At 36.3% G+C, this 16,262-nt stretch overlaps 1 protein-coding gene across 4 annotated transcripts in view; it reads right to left on the bottom strand.

Annotated features, from left to right (window-relative positions):
• MITF (melanocyte inducing transcription factor) overlaps nt 1-16,262 on the bottom strand; it is a 128,400-nt gene that overhangs the window by 64,644 nt on the left and 47,494 nt on the right. The gene's annotated exons all lie outside the window — the stretch shown is intronic.

Genomic DNA, 16,262 nt, shown 5'->3' with positions numbered 1-16,262 from the left:
AAGTTACTAATGGCTTGTTTTCAAATATACAGATATAAACGTCAGTGTCAACTAATCCACTGCTTGGAAATGCTTTTGTGTGCATCTTTCACAGAAAGCTAAAGATATGAAAGCCCAAAGCAGTGTTCACATAGTCCAGTAGTGTTTATGAATATGTGCACCTTTGAATCAGTGTTGGCAATTGCCTGGACAAGTCCCTGCAGTTTTCTTGGCAAGATTTCAGAAATGGTTTGCCATTGCCGTCTTTCTCCTAGGGCTGTAAGAAACTGACTGGCCCCAGTCTCCCAGTTTCTAGCCTGGTGCTCTAAGCACTATACCAAACTGCCTGAATTATTGAAATCTTCAGTCACCAGCTGAGCTCTAGTGGCTAAATTAAACTAACCCCCCACCCCAATGATTTTTAGTTTTAAACTCTATGCGGTATACTTCAACAGTAAGGAAGTCTTGTTCAACAGTTATCTAATGCAGAATATCGACTTTTAAATAAAAGAACAATTGGGCTTTACACAACTGTCTGTTTGCCAATAAGCAAACAGCTTTTTTTTTTTCTATTTTGAATGTCTTTCCAATACTCTTTTTCCAAATATTTTCTGGAATGCTAGGATTTCAACAATAAATGGGCATGTTGTTTTGAGAATATTACTAAATATAACATTCTTAGATATTAACTTAATCTTCTGGTTGTACTGGCTTGCAAGACCTGGATGAGAAAAACTACAACCTAGTGCCTCCAGGTGGGCTATCAACCCCATTAATACGACCATTATCATGATGAGTGATCCAACTTTTCATGCTGTAACCATTTAAAGTTTTCAAAATGTTAGTGGCAGACACACATTTCAGCAAAATAAGTAACAAGACTCCGCAACGAATGCCCAGAATAGGAAGGCATAATGTTTAGCCCTTCATACATGGCTGAACTACAATTACTAGCAATCTCAGTGAACCTGATCAATGGTGAAGGATGCTAGATGTTATATTTCTGCAAAATCTGGAGCACCATCTCTTGATCTAAAGAATTCCTCGAGCACAGATGTAAAGTTTTTTTTTAATTGGAACTTGCTTTATGTGTAAAAGGATGGATCCAATTTCCCCCCACAAGCAATGGAACAGCCTCTGCAGAGTTTAGTTCCCCAGTACTTTGAGGATTGCTCCAGTTTCCCACTCAGATCTATTTTTGCATAGCTCTACAAGATCTGTAGAACCTTACATAAATGTATATGATCTAGAAAACTGAAGAGGAAGAGCATTATTGCTAAAAGTATTTCCTTCCTAAGGGAAGAAGCAAAACTGGATGGAGTTACATCATGGGTGTCAAACTCATCGTGTCACATTGCCATCCTGTGATGTATCATGACTTTTTTTCCCTTTGCGGAGTTGGGGTGGGCATGGCCTGAACGTGATGCATCCAGCCTGCAGACAGCCAGTTTAACACCCCTGATTACATTATGATCATCTAATGTATGAAATGCAGCTCCTTTGGAGAATACTTACTTCAGTGACTAAAACAGCCTACAGGTTGATGAAGAAAATTATTCCAGTTGATTATCTATGCAACACACAATATTTTTTTATCTTTTTCTTTTTTCTAGTCCACCTTCTATCTTATATATTTCAAGACTATATGCAAAAGCAGTTGGAGATTGAACTTCGCATGAATTTTTGAGAATGCACACATCAAATATCTTCCTTTGACGACAGCTAAGTTCAGAGGACAGTTAATGAAGAATTAATGAAGGAGAACCATAGACCTGACAAACAGATAACCTTTTGCTTGACTTCATAATTATTTAGATCAGGTAATGCTTTGGTTAAGTCAGGATTGGTATTTACTTGAATTTATTTGAATCTGAAACCAATCTCAAGGACTTTACAATATGTCACCAAGACGGCCATACCACTCAGGTGTTAAATCTTCTTCCTGAGCTTCAAGATGCAGATTCTAATTTAAATAGCTGTTTTGTGTGATTAAGAGTAATTTGAAGCAATTAAAGAAAACAGTTCATTTGTGACAGGTGGCAGAAAACCAGAAGAGATAATTACTTTTTTTTCAGCCATCTGTGTTAATTGCCATTAGCCAAATTAAGCTGAGATGAACCTCTTTTGAAATTCCAGGCAAAGTCCTTTCCTCCTTCAGCTTGTAATACAATACTGTCTTAAGACTAATTAGAAAAAAAATAATTTCATCCTACAAGCCATAAAGCATCTATTTATTAATTTCAGTGAATGTTATAAAACATGATAATTAAAATGGAACTATTATGATTGTAGAGGTTGTTTCTGGTGAGCATAATAACCTCAGTTGGAAGCAACTCTAAGCAAGTTGTTCTTTAAATAGAAATGTGTCTGAAAAATATTATTTCAGGGGTTTTTTTGGTAGGCAAAAATGTAGGACAGAAAAACTTGTTCTATGGAGCTTGGTGTCTTTTGGATAAGGGAAGGTCTCTTGTTTTCTCTATTATCTTCCTGATTTTTTAAAAATGGCAAAGTCTCTTTCGTCCAGCTTCATATTCTATTTCCTTTTCTTTCCCAAAATCACGCCAATCAGAAAATGAAAAATCTGTATAGAATATGCACATATAAATTGTCAAAAACCTAAGCATAATGCCCACTTCTTCCATTACATTAACATTGCTTTCACCTATTATTCATGAAAGGGTCTTCATCTTCCGCTTCATTGCCAATGATAACCCAACAGCATATAAGATGATATGTGTGCATAAACGTCCATATCATCTTAAATGACACGACAGCTATTGTCTACAGCCTCCTTCCCACTTCTGGGAGGGATTCAGCCATAGGTCTGCCAAAAGAAGGGTCATAATTCAATTTGACAGGGTTAGGCATATTTTTCCTTAATTGCTTAGCTGTCATCTTAGATGCTACCTTGGGTGACTTTTTCCAGTTGGAGCAATACGTAGTATATGATATATTCAAATGCCCCAATATTTCTTTTATTTGAGTTGTTCCTCATGAAGAAGACAAATAACTATTAGTCATTCTTTCTTTAACCTATCCGGTGATCATGACGGCAGAGAATGTTTGAAAGAATGAATGAAAGTGAGACCATGTGGATTGCTTTCATTTGTCTTCTGTTCCCTGCAACAGACGTTTCACAATTCATAATATTCACAAAGAAGAAGCAGGTCTTGAAAGAGGTCCTGAGCCGCATTGTAAAGCCATACAGTAGCATCTTTTTTTTTTCTTTTTCACAGCAGGAAGTGACTTAATGATCCTTTCTGATACATTTTTTCCTCCTTGCAAAGATTGTAACTATTTCATGGAGGAACATAAAATGTACATGTTAACATAGCCTTACAAATATGGTATGTGCTACCCTTCAGCTGAGCATATTAAGAGAAGAATTTAAGATGGATTCAAAACTAGATTTAACAAAAATGTCATACTTGCACCCATTTTTCGCCCATAAAAACTGTCAGATACATCCAGTTTATATGTTTAAAGACGATTACACAGGGTAAGAAATTATATTGCCTTAATTTATTTTCCTTTTTTTTCCAGAATGCGTAGATAACTCAGTTTTAGAAGTATTCTGGAAGGCTTACAACATAAAATTAAATAAGGCTTAACATTTAATAACCACGGACAACACAAACAATATAACAGTTTGGTGTAATTGTTAAGATGAAGGCCTAGAAACCAGAAGACTGTGCATTTTAGTGCTGTGTTAGGCACAAAAGCCAGCTGGATGACTTTGAGCTAGTTGCTGTCTCTGATACCAGTTGTTGTGGAGAAAGCAGGGAGTATTATATATGATTGCCACTTTGAGTTACTTATAAAGTAACAAAAAAGCGGAATAAAAATCTAATTAAAAAAGTCAAGAATTATGAAGTAAATTAAATGTAGCAAACCAAAGGAAGGCAAACCACAATGCTGGAACATCTCTGTTGTTAAGGAAAGACTAGGGAAAATATGTGTAAATGAGAGCTAGAACAGAGATGAACAATAAGGGTTCAAAATAGAAGACCCTTAAATCATCCAAAGAAGTTGCATAATGGAAGAATCCTGAGAAAACAACAATCTGACATGATAGATGCCTCCCTCTTGGTCAACAATGGTTGTCAAGAAGAGGGAGAAGTGAAACTCTCTGCCTTTTAATCAACTACTGATTAAAATCCCCTGAAGTCATATTTTTTATGACATTTTTGAAGGATGAATTAGCAGTGCTGCCTTTTATCCATAACAATCACTCCAGTGGGTCTCTTTAACTGCCCTTAAATTGTGATTTTTGCCATCACCAGTGATAGACACAAAATTGAGCAAGGGGAAGGCTCCCCCCCTCCCTCCGCCCTATATTGAGGTATTCTACTTTAAAGTATGGGAAATGGTCTTGGTTTCACTTGTTCATAGCAAGCTCTGTTAATCCAACATATTGAAAGTATAACTCTCATTAGCCATGAATGTGTCTAGCACTCAGAAAGTTGGTGTCTCATAAAAAGCTTCAGTGCAGAAGTACCAATGTAGTGTCACAGTTATTGTCCATCACTCAGTGCAATATCCTCAAGCAATGCTTTTATCAAATGCTTATTGATTAAAAGCTGGTGTTCTTCCTCGGTCTAAAGGATTAGGAAATATTACTGTTGATTTTAATAGTGTTTAGTAGACAGAAATCAGATATAAAGCAGTGTTTACACAGTATCTGTTTCTTTGAGGCTGGATCTTCTGAAACAGCCAACCTTAATTTAGAATATTTGAAATATTTCAAAGTATTTTAAAAGTGATTGGATTTAGATTATGTTTCCTTCCCTTAGAGCTGTATAGAATGATAAGATTCTTCCTTAAATATTTTTTCCCTGAAGGATATTAAGCTATATATAAAAATAAGTACAGTTTTAAAAATATATTAAACAGATTTTCTAGAAGGCAGGCATCTATATTTCTCCTCTGCCTTCTGGGGCAAGGGAAATAGAAGGATTATACAGTATATTTTGAAAGGTACCATATATGTAGGCCTCCTGTACACCATTTGTAGGGTAGGGTAGGCTACAGATTGGTGAATTTAAAGTGTGTTCTCCCCATCCATAGTATATTAATTATTTTTGTTATTATCATTTCAATATATACATATACACACATACATACACACACACATACATATAAAGCAGTTGTTACTTCCACAACACTGAGGTATGAAAAAAGCATTATGCTCTATATCTCATTAAAAAAAATGAATAGATTGCTGAAGATGAGGGCACACCTTCCAGTTAAATAAAATAAACATTAAAAAATGAAAAGTGGTTGAAATCTTGCAAGGCTGGCCAGTCTTGTGAGATTTACAGTAGACTCAGCTAATATCTTATTTGAGAATATCAGCAAGCAGAAAAGAAATTAGCATTCTTATACTTCACAAAGTGACATTACTAAAATATCAAAAGGTTCAGCAATACAGTGAGAGTTTAGGCCATTTGGGAACTAAGTTACAGGAACTTCTAATCCCCTGTGAAAAGAAATAATTATATTTCATAATCTCAGTCTGCATTAGGGAGAATCCAACTGCAGAGTTTAACCCTTTCAAAATGCCAAATTAAGTGCAATATTGTACAATTTTCTACTTTACATGTGAACAATCACGTGTTATTAGTCTTTTCACATGTGTCAAGATTTTTCAGCTCAAGGTTTACTATAGCTATAAATTCCTACCCTAAATATTTATAATAATCATACCTCTGCAGCCAAAAATCAGCATGCCAGATTTATTCAATTACTCAACTGAGACAGGCTTTACATCTATGCTTGCAACTGCTAAGCCAACCCTTAGTACAAAAGACTTGAAAGCTGATGAATAGGAAATTCAGTCAAGCTTGCTTTCAAATAATATCTGTAATTAAGATTTCTTTCAAAAATAATGGTCGAGTGTGGCTCAAAGGTGCTCCAAAAATATTTTTGTGGGTTTTTTTCCCCAGTAGCACCTTTCAAAATTTACTTAAGAGATGCATCTCTCTACATATCACCAAGGATAATTCTAAATTGTGAACAAGTAAAAAAAGACTTGTATGAAAGCACTTCTCAGTCACAGAACAGGGACATTTTATTAGTTGATATTTTACCTTGGCCCTGCATCTCCCATGTTCAGCTATATAACGAAGGGTTTCATTTCTAGGTGTCCTTCATACAAAATTGGCTCCCAGTTACAGCAGCCATTTGTCAATGGCTAAAGAGCCTGAGGCTAGAAGTAGACATTTACTTAAAGGACCTTCAGAGTCTTTTAAAGAGACCGCTGGGACCCGCCAACTGACCAGCGTGTGACATCCACCCTAACTCCCTCCTCTGTCGCCTTCGCTTCTTGCTGTGCTATTTCTTTTAATTGAGTCAGCTCAGTGTGGGCTGTTCCAAATCACTTTAACCTAAACATGCCCCCGGACTGAAGCTCCTAATGACCTTCCCTTGGCCCTAAACACATATGGCTGAGACAATGCAAACATCATTTGGAAGATGAGTAAATTCAATAACTCAATTACCACTGTACCAAAGCTACATCCATCAATGCTCGACCACAGGAGCATGGATTTTTAGCTCCCTGCCTTTCCGTGGCTAAACATTTGGGCAAGAGCAACTAATCAATTTAGAAATGATTAAACAGAAATTTGTAACACTTGGCATTATTAAACCTTCAATCTTCATTATGGCCTGTTAACAATTACATCATGCCAGTCCAAAATAAATTAGCAGAATCTGGCAACCTTTTTGACATCATACATACTGGAGGAGGGGGAGAAAATTTATTACAGAGTCTTGCAGGTTTACTAGCTTATACTACCATACTGGTGTTCTATGGGATGGAAGATTTATCCTGCATAAGGCTTATGCTTCGAAAAGGAACACATCTTTTTTTTTTAAAAAAAAAAGTTTGCCTCTATCTCAAGACTCAGGACAGATAGCCATTACCAACAAATCACAGGTAAAAAAATAGTCAACTCTAACCACAAAACATTATCAGGGATAAAATGTACCATCCACTATTTATGTCAACCTCTTCTCCAAAGGTCTAGCAAAAGAAGTTCATCACCTGCTTAGGAGAAGGACATTACTCAAGGCTGGGGAAGCCATCAAAAATATTTCTTCCATGATCCTGTCCCTTAACTATCTAGGACAGCGGGGTCAAACTCACAGCCCACGGACTGGATGTGTCACTTGCTGGCCATGCCTGGTTTAATGAAATGGGGGGAGTCACGATATGTCACGTGATGTGAGTTTGACACCCCTGATCTAGGGAGAGAGAATCAGAAGCATAACATTCCTGATAGAAAAATTTTACTCAAAGTTTGGGTTGGTCCTACAGAAATGAAAGATCTGTATCATAAATACAGGAGTCAGTAGAACCGGTGTGGGCCATTCCCAGGAAAGTAGGGTATGCTTACTTTATATGATTAAGTTTTCCTAGAACGGGAGAAGGGAGTGAAGGAACACTCTGAGGAAGTAAGGTGCTCAGTTTCCCAGTTTAGTCAGGAATATAATAACTGGTTAAAAATAGCATAGAAAAATTCCAGCAGTAGAGATTATGCATGGGGAATCTGATCTGATCTAAATCTCTTGTAAAGGGTGACAGGGAGGACACTAAGACCTTATCTCAGTGTTAAGATATTCTACAATTACATTTAAGAAAAGGAATAAACATAGTATATAGTATTTTTGTAAAAAATGGTTCATGTGATTGACATGAATGGAAACAAGGCCAATAAAGAATGTGTATGGGTGTGTGTATGGGTGTGTTTGGGCATGAAAAGTAAATCCTAAAATAATCTACACATTCTAATTGTTTTTGTTCTCTTTAGATGCAGCTACTTAGAGAGGGATTGTTTAAAGATACATATTAATGTACTGTGAAAACAAGGTTTCATGTTTGTAATTTTAAGTAGCACAGTAGCATACATTTCCAGTAACAAAAGGGAAACCTATCTTGATCTTATAAAAGGCAATACTATTAAAAGCTAGGTTTTAAAGTCAAATGCATCATGATATGGTTTTTTAGCAGATTTGTATATCTACCTTATGTACATTTAAAGCAAATGCAATGTTCTGTCTGCTTTAAGATTAAATCCAATATATTACTTGGTTCTTTCTTTCTTTCTTTCTTTCTTTCTTTCTTTCTTTCTTTCTTTCTTTCTTTCTTTCTTTCTTTCTTTCTTTCTTTCCCTTCCTTCCTTCCTTCCTTCCTTCCTTCCTTCCTTCCTTCCTTCAGTCCGTCCTTTCCTGCCTGTTTTTTAAAATGATTACAGTGCTGGACTTTGGACTCTTCAAATACCTACTCTGGAGTGGAATTCATTTGGTGATAGGAACAATCACTATTAGCCTATGCTCCTTCACAGGTTTGTAATGAAAATAAAATTGGAGTGAGAAAGACTATGAATGCCACCAGGAGGTCCTGAAGGAAAGATGAATATAAATCTTTCAAATATTTTAATAATAAAAGGCTCATCTTTTGATTTGAATGTGAATTTGAAACATACAGTGGAAACAGGATGGAAAATATAGTCAAAACATTACACTACTTTGCTTTAGGACCTATTTTTATAATAGACGCTAGAGAACTGTGAGTTCTACGGTCAGATCTTCCTTGTTGAATCAGATCATATAGTATTTGAATGACATGATAAAACGGAGAATGTCCTTGTTTTGTTTGAGAACTTCACTTATTTAGATATAATACTAAATTTCATTCTAATTATTTATCGCAAATAAATTTACATATAATTTTACGAATTTCTATCACATGCTTTTATTTGACTTTTTATTCCTTTCTTGTCTATCTTCCAGCCAACTGTACCATAAGTTCCAAATTTCACAGTATTCTGACTCCTCTTTGTTTCTGAGTTCCATTTCTGAGTGCACATTTTTCTTTATGATCATAAATTCGGGGGGGTGTTTTCACATTTCCAATTTTGGGCAATGTTAATGGGCTTAAAGTCACAAAGTTTCTTTGAGCTGAAACCCTCATTTGATCTTTGAATTGTATGATTAATACATAGCCATAGTTATCTCTAAATATAGAGCATCTGTTAATTGTTTTAATACTCTTGGACTCCATACGATTACCGCAGAGGTGGTATTCAGCAGTTCTGATCAGTTCTAGAGAACTGGTAGCGGAAATTTTGAGTAGTTCAGAGAACTGGCAAATACCTCTTCTGACTGGCCCCACCCCCATCTATTCTCTGCCTCCCAAGTCCCAGCTGATTGGCTGGGTCTTCTTTTGTTGCTCTGCACAATAGAACGGAGCTGGAAAGTAGGTTAGTAGGGTGCGGTAGGAATGGAGATTTTACAATAGCCTTCCCCTGCCATGCCCACCAAGACATGCCCACAGAACCGGTAGGAAAATTTTTTGAATCCCACCACTGATTTATTGCATTTTCAAGCATTTATACAGTTAGAAAGTCATTGTCGCAATCATGCCTATGATGGTTTAGCAATCATGTAGTTCCTGAATGATAATAACAACTGAATTCTGAAAAGAACAGTGCTACTTTGCAAATTTTTCAATAGTTTTCCTGTAGTCTTTATGGGCAGCTTCATCATCATCATCATCATCATCATCATCAATCATACTGGTTTTGCTTCCAAATTAACTATAGAAACCTTAAGATCAGATAAAGGCAACAAACACGTCTCATTTCTTATCAGCTCACAAGATAGTAGTCTCTTATGAGGACTATGTTATCAAGCAACATAGCTAATGTTAGAAATAATTTTATCATGCTATGGGAAAAAAACAGCAATCGTTGAAGTGATCAGTTCCAGTTTAATGGACAAGCCAGGTACCTGAGTTCAGTTTTCCACTGTTCCCTATTGTGGGCAGCAATTTTATAAAGATGTAAAATCTTGGCAGACATGTAGAACAACTTTACAAGATGTGTTTCAGCAAGCAGAATAATGGCAGCTAAGTGATACATCCAGTGCCACAGAGGGATTATAAGGGAAGAAATGCATTCTGTGCCCATAAATGTCTAAATGTTTATGGAGCACAGAAAAATTTATTCATATAGTTCTCTCTCCAAATTCAACAGAACAATTCTGTTCTTTTTCATTCCCTTCTTCCTTCTGGACATTTGTTGCTACTAAGCTGTGAGGAAAGCAATAGTTTGTCATCTGGATGCATCTGTGCACAGAGATTAGAACAACCTCCTCAACTTAGTGCTCTCCAGATGTGACAGACCCATAATTCCAAACAGCATATTTGAAGCCTCTAAATTGGTGGGAGCCGCTATAGTCATAATCCAGAATCATTTATGTAATTATTTATACCAGAAGGAATGCACTTACACACACACAGAGGAAGGGAAGGAGAGCGCGCGAGAGAAATAACGATCTTTAGCTAAATCTCCATCTTCTCCCAAAAAGTTCATACAGAAATATTTATCTAGAAGCTACCGAATACATTAGAACAGCCTGTGTAAATTCATTTTTCACTATTTGCATACTATGCAATATTCATACATAAAATGATTATTACATAGTGTACTACACAGGGAAAAAAACCTGTCATGTTGGTTGGTTATTTATTTTTCTACTACAACTTCTATGATGCCTGATACTGTTTTTTCTTATCTAGATCCACACACAAGGTCAGGATCTCCACCATGTCTCTTGTTAGACCTGGGATAGACATGTATAGTTGCACTATTCACATTTTGATGACACCATATACTGGCTGATGAGCTCTATAGCATCGCTCAATGGTGTGTCCATGGACCATACCTTGATTAAGGACTGGTTATTCACTCCCCAGTCTTACAAAGAGTTTAAGATGCCATAATAAATGGTATGGAAATCTGCCAAAGTGTAGAATTACAGTACATTCCAACAATTGGGTCCCATCACAGATTATCTGTCAGGACAATTAATGTTGCTTCCATCTTGTCTGTATCCAGTCAGTTCCAATAAGACAAAATCACAAGTATCCATTCCTAACTACAGGTAGTCCTCGACTTACAATAGTTCATTTAGTGACAATTCAAAGTTACAATGGCACAGAAAAAAGTGACTTATGATCATTTTCCACACATATGACCATTGCAGCATCCCCATGGTCACGTGAACAGAATTCCGACACTAGACAACTGACTCATATTTGTGATGATTGCCATGTCCCGGGATCATGTGATCATCCTTTGTGATCTTCTGACAAGGAAAGTCAATTAGGAAGCCAGGTTCACTTAACAACTCTGTTATTAATTAAACAAGTGCAATCATTCACTTAACAACAGTAGCAAGAAAGATTGTAAAATGGGGCAAAATTCACTTAACAAATGTCTCATCTAAGCCACAGAAATTGTCAGTTCAATTGTGGTTGTAAGTTGAGGACAACCTGTATAACTAACATCAAAATAATAAAATGCGCATTGTGACTTTACAGCACAAGGCTTCCTGCTTCATACTTGTTTTATGACATTGCATGCAAGCATATAAGTGAAGTTTGTTTCACATGCAACATGTTAAGCCATATCTTGTCCCTTCCAAACCCTATTCTCTCATCTCCCTGTAGATGTCTATGGACAATAGTAGACAGATACATGATCTTACTCTGGATAGCAAGGATTCTTTATTCCTACATTGTATTTCCTGATTTTAATTTTGAAATAAAGCTACAGAAAAACAGAACCAAAAGGAAATCAAGTTCTTTAAAGTATATTTTTTAAAATTCATAAACATATTTCTTTCATTTTGGAGACATTTTCTGATATGGTGTTTCTGGGCAGCAACCACAGGCAAAACAACAACAATAATAGAGATAATGGAAAACAGACTTTATCGTATTAAAATTTTATCATATTAAGTCCTGGTACCACTCTATTTGTATCAGTGTTGGAGCAAAAACTGTATTGCTGTTCTAACACTATGTAATCAAATCTAGGCAATACAGATCATCCTGTAATTTAATAAAACAATGGTCTTGTTAAACCCACAGTTGTTTATTTCAATCCAAAATATCTGAATACATTTGAAAGCTTACATTACAAAGAAAGATTACATTAGAAACTATGCTGCAGAATACCTATGGTCGGTCATAAGGGCAAATTACTATGGTGCATGGCAGCAGCTGTAACCTTGAAACCAGGTTATAAATAGCTTTGGGGGGGAGGCCCATTGTAACTTCACTAAGTGACTGGTTATAAATCGAGGTCTACCTGTATCCATAAATAAATGACCAAGGAGAAGTCACCTATTCCTACTTTACTGGCTTTCTGTTGTTAAAGCTTTTGCTAAGCATTCTCTTCAATCTCAACCACATTCTACTTCTTTTTTATGTGGGTCTATATTACTGTTTCAGCAATAGTCTTCAATTCCTTAATTTTGTAAAATGTTTCATAATTCAAGCCTATCCAGTTTATCATAAACTTCCTCAAAACTGGCAAGCATAGTTTCTCAAACATACCTGCTCACATTCACACATTTCTTAATGAATTGCCGAAAAGCAAAAATTTGGAGTGCATCCCAATTATCCATCGTAAAGTTGCAACATACTTTCCAAATTTTATTTCCTGATCCTCCCCTTTTAATCAGAGTTCAAATTTCCCAAGTATTTTAACAAACTGATTATTATGTATATACTCTAGCCATCTTTGTTTTATAGAGAACAATGCAGTCTTCACAAGTTAAATAACCTTTACTATTTTCAACATGACTTCTTTGTCATATTTTTAAATTTATATATTCGTTTCAAATTCACCTTTGATACAAATCTCTAAAATACTCCTTCCAGCATTCCCCCACTTTTGTTCCATTTCAAATCATTTGAGCCATTTTTTTTTAAAAAAACTTCATTTTATTGCAGGATCTTTGTTCATCTACTTCCAAAATATTTTTCATTTCCATCGTAATTGTTCAATTAATTTATCTATCTCTACCTATCTTTATCATTTATCTATCTACTCATTTTGTAGTCTTCTTTTATCTGCAGGTTTTATTCATCCACAACTTCTTTCATTTGATTATTCTAACATGGATCATTCCCAGAGTTGTTGGAAATTGGGCAGCATATAAATTTAATAAATCATCATCATCACCATACCAAATAAATAATCATGATTATGTCCTACAGTTCATAGCAAAACATACATTTCTGCAGCACTGTTGTAAAAAAACTCTCTTTCCTGTATGAGATATGGATTTCATTAACTATGTTAAGTATTATTGCCATATACATTTTAAACCAAGACTATTTTATTCCAATTCATGAGATTCATGGGGAAAAAAAAGAAATAGAAAAATGAAAATGTGGAAATCAAGTCAGTTAACCATGGCTTAAGAAAAAGAGATGGTATAAAGGCTCTGTCAAATTTTTCAACTTTCAATTTCCAAACATTAGGGATGCTCAAACATTATGACATGCCTGAGGGAATGTAAAGATATTTTGGTTACTTTAATATAATTTAGATGGATGCTTGGTTAAGTAGCTACATAAATATCATAACTTTTTAACATTTTGTTTGTTTCATTTGCATATTATTTTAATCATACATAAAATATTTAAAGGATAATTCCTAGTATGTTTTGTGTGTATTTTTGAGTATGTTCTTTGAAAGAGATACATATTATCCTAAATTGGAATGATTATTCCCCTGCAGGCTCTTTAATGTTTAAGTTGGTTATATATTCTCACTTTCTTCACATCTATGCCCAGAAATGCACAATGGATGCAGAGATACTTCACTGAATCTCAGACTTCCTTAAACTGGGAAAGTGATCTGCTATTTAGGCTCAAGACTAGGTGTCAGCTCAGACACCTAGGCTATATGGAATCATAGGTGAAAAGTAGAAAAAGGGCAAGAGTTATAGAGAATTTATCTGAATGCATGGAAGGCTTCACAGAGTAGAAAACAGCATCATTACATTGACTACCTCTCCTGCCTTTGACTCCATTCATTCATTTGGAAGGAGTCAGTTTGGTCTAAAGGTTAAGGTACCAGGTTAGAAAAGGACAAACCATTAGTTCTAGTCCCATGAAAGTCATCTAGATAACTTTGGGCCAGTCACTCTCGACCCAACTTACTTCACAAGGTTGTTATTGTGGGGACAATAAGAAGAGGAAGGTGTGTTAGATATGCTGGCCGCCTTGAGTGATTTGGAAAAATAATAAAAGACAGGAAATAAATAATAAACTGTAGACTTCTGTTGATGAGATATGGACAAATGGAGGTGCTGAAGCTCGCTCTGGGTTTCACGCTATCACCTCTTGCTGTTGGAGTGATCCTTAGGGGTGCACACATCTTGTAAAGAAGCGTGCCAGTGTGGGGAGACTCGAGTCACGGTGTGGAAAAGGCGACTCTCATCGCGACACAGAGAGACCCTATAGAGACCGATATCAAGAGACCATCAGTAATGGCAGTCCTGAAGTCTGGATCGTTACATACAAGAGGAAGCGAGTGAGTGACAGACTGTGGTGAATGAAGAGTGCGGGTGAAAGAATTTGCGATCCTGATTGAGCGTTGAATATTGAAGAACCTTAGTCAGAGCGAAGCCCGAAAACAGCAGCCAAAGCAGATACGAGTAGCGCTGAAAGCGAAATAAATATTAAATATTCCATGGAGGAAACTGAATAATTTACTGGACTCTTTGGATTATTGGACTGGAGCTGTAGTAAGTGGAGGAGATTTATGAAAGGAAGAGACTATATGAAATTTAAAGATTGACTTACAAGACTTTTAAATGAAAGGTGGAATAGCTATAGCAGAGAATGCAGTGAGACAGTGAAACCAGAGACATTACTCAGCAAGTCTGTGCTTCTGGTGCGCTCGGTGAAGGAACTCTGATTTAGAGATGAAGAACTGAACAACTACATTAAGACAGTTTAAGCCTTTAAACTCTGTTGATTGTAATAATTATTTCTTGATACCAACTCAAATGATTTTCGAATGTGGTAAACAGAATTTATATATGATTTAATTGATACATTAGTAATTATTGAAGTTTATATTTGATTATAGCACAAAAAATAGGAGGTGATAATCAATTAATTATTTAGGTATTGATATTTGATTATAGGCATTGATTATATTGAGTTAAATAATTACTGTGATTAATTGTGATTACTACAGATTAACTAATTATTGTATAGCAAGGTTGATATATTTTCATTTAGATTTGTAAGTATTTGAAATATTATCTTATAACACTATTTTGAGATTAGGGATTCTATAGCACTTATAGATATACAGGTTAATAGTACTTAAATTTAAATAGAGGAATTTGATATATTATTAAGATCTACAAATCAAGGAACTTGATTTAGAAAATAGCTTTAAAATTGTTCTGGAGAATATACATATTGACAAGAGAGGTTAACCCTGTAACGTATTATATTAATTAGAGTAGTGGCCATATATAGCTGATACTTTTCAATAGTGAAAGCTAATTTGGGACAACATATTTAGTATAATACAAAAATAAAAACAAATTTTACAAGAAATGACCTCTGTGACTAACACAATGCTTAAAACTGGGAAGAAGACTACTTCAATACAAACAACTGCGATGCCGTCGCCCTAAGTAATGGCACAAAAGGCAATTGAAGAAATTCTACCTGGAGAGAAACAACCTGTCATCATGAATGCTAATATCCAATCGACCCTTCTTACTTTACAAGAATCCCTGTTGAAACTTCAGGAAATAATGACGAAAAATCATACTGAAACAAGAGCTGACACAAATGAATTAAAAGAAGAAATGGGGAACTTAAAGGCAGAAATGAAATTAGACATCTCAAAGCTGGATCAAAATATTGAAACAATACAGCAAGCACTAGAAAGGAATGAATTAACAATGAAGGAGGTTGAGAAAAGGACGGAATAAATGGAAAAGAAGCTGGAAATGGTGGGTGAGCAATTAAGAAACATGAGCAAAGAAATGGATGATTCCTTGGTATATCTGGAAATGGACAAGGCCGCAGCATATTTGAGATTCTAAAATATAATGGAGTCTAAAGAAGAGGATTTGGAACAAGTGATGGCAGGAATATTAGCAGAACTGTTGGCAAAAGATATCCTGAAAGAACTCGACAAAGTCTACAGAGTGAGCACAAATTACGCAAGATGACATAAATATCCCATTGTGACTACGGGGCCCCGGCCCCCCGGCCCCCCCCCCCCCCCCCCCCCCCCCCCCCCCCCCCCCCCCCCCCCCCCCCCGGGGCGGGGCCCCCGCCCCCCCCGCGCGCCCCCCCCCGGGCCCCCCCCGCGCGGGGGCGGCGGGGCCGCCCCGGGGGGCCGGGCCCCCCCCCCCCCCCCCCCCCCCCCCCCCCCCCCCGGGGC

This window comes from Pseudonaja textilis, chromosome 2 (assembly GCF_049901715.1).
Source record: "Pseudonaja textilis isolate UNSWEBS1 chromosome 2, rPseTex1.2, whole genome shotgun sequence".
Classification (NCBI taxonomy): Eukaryota; Metazoa; Chordata; class Lepidosauria; order Squamata; family Elapidae; genus Pseudonaja; species Pseudonaja textilis.
Note: the sequence above shows the minus strand (reverse complement) of the source record. Positions and strands in the feature narration are given on the sequence as shown.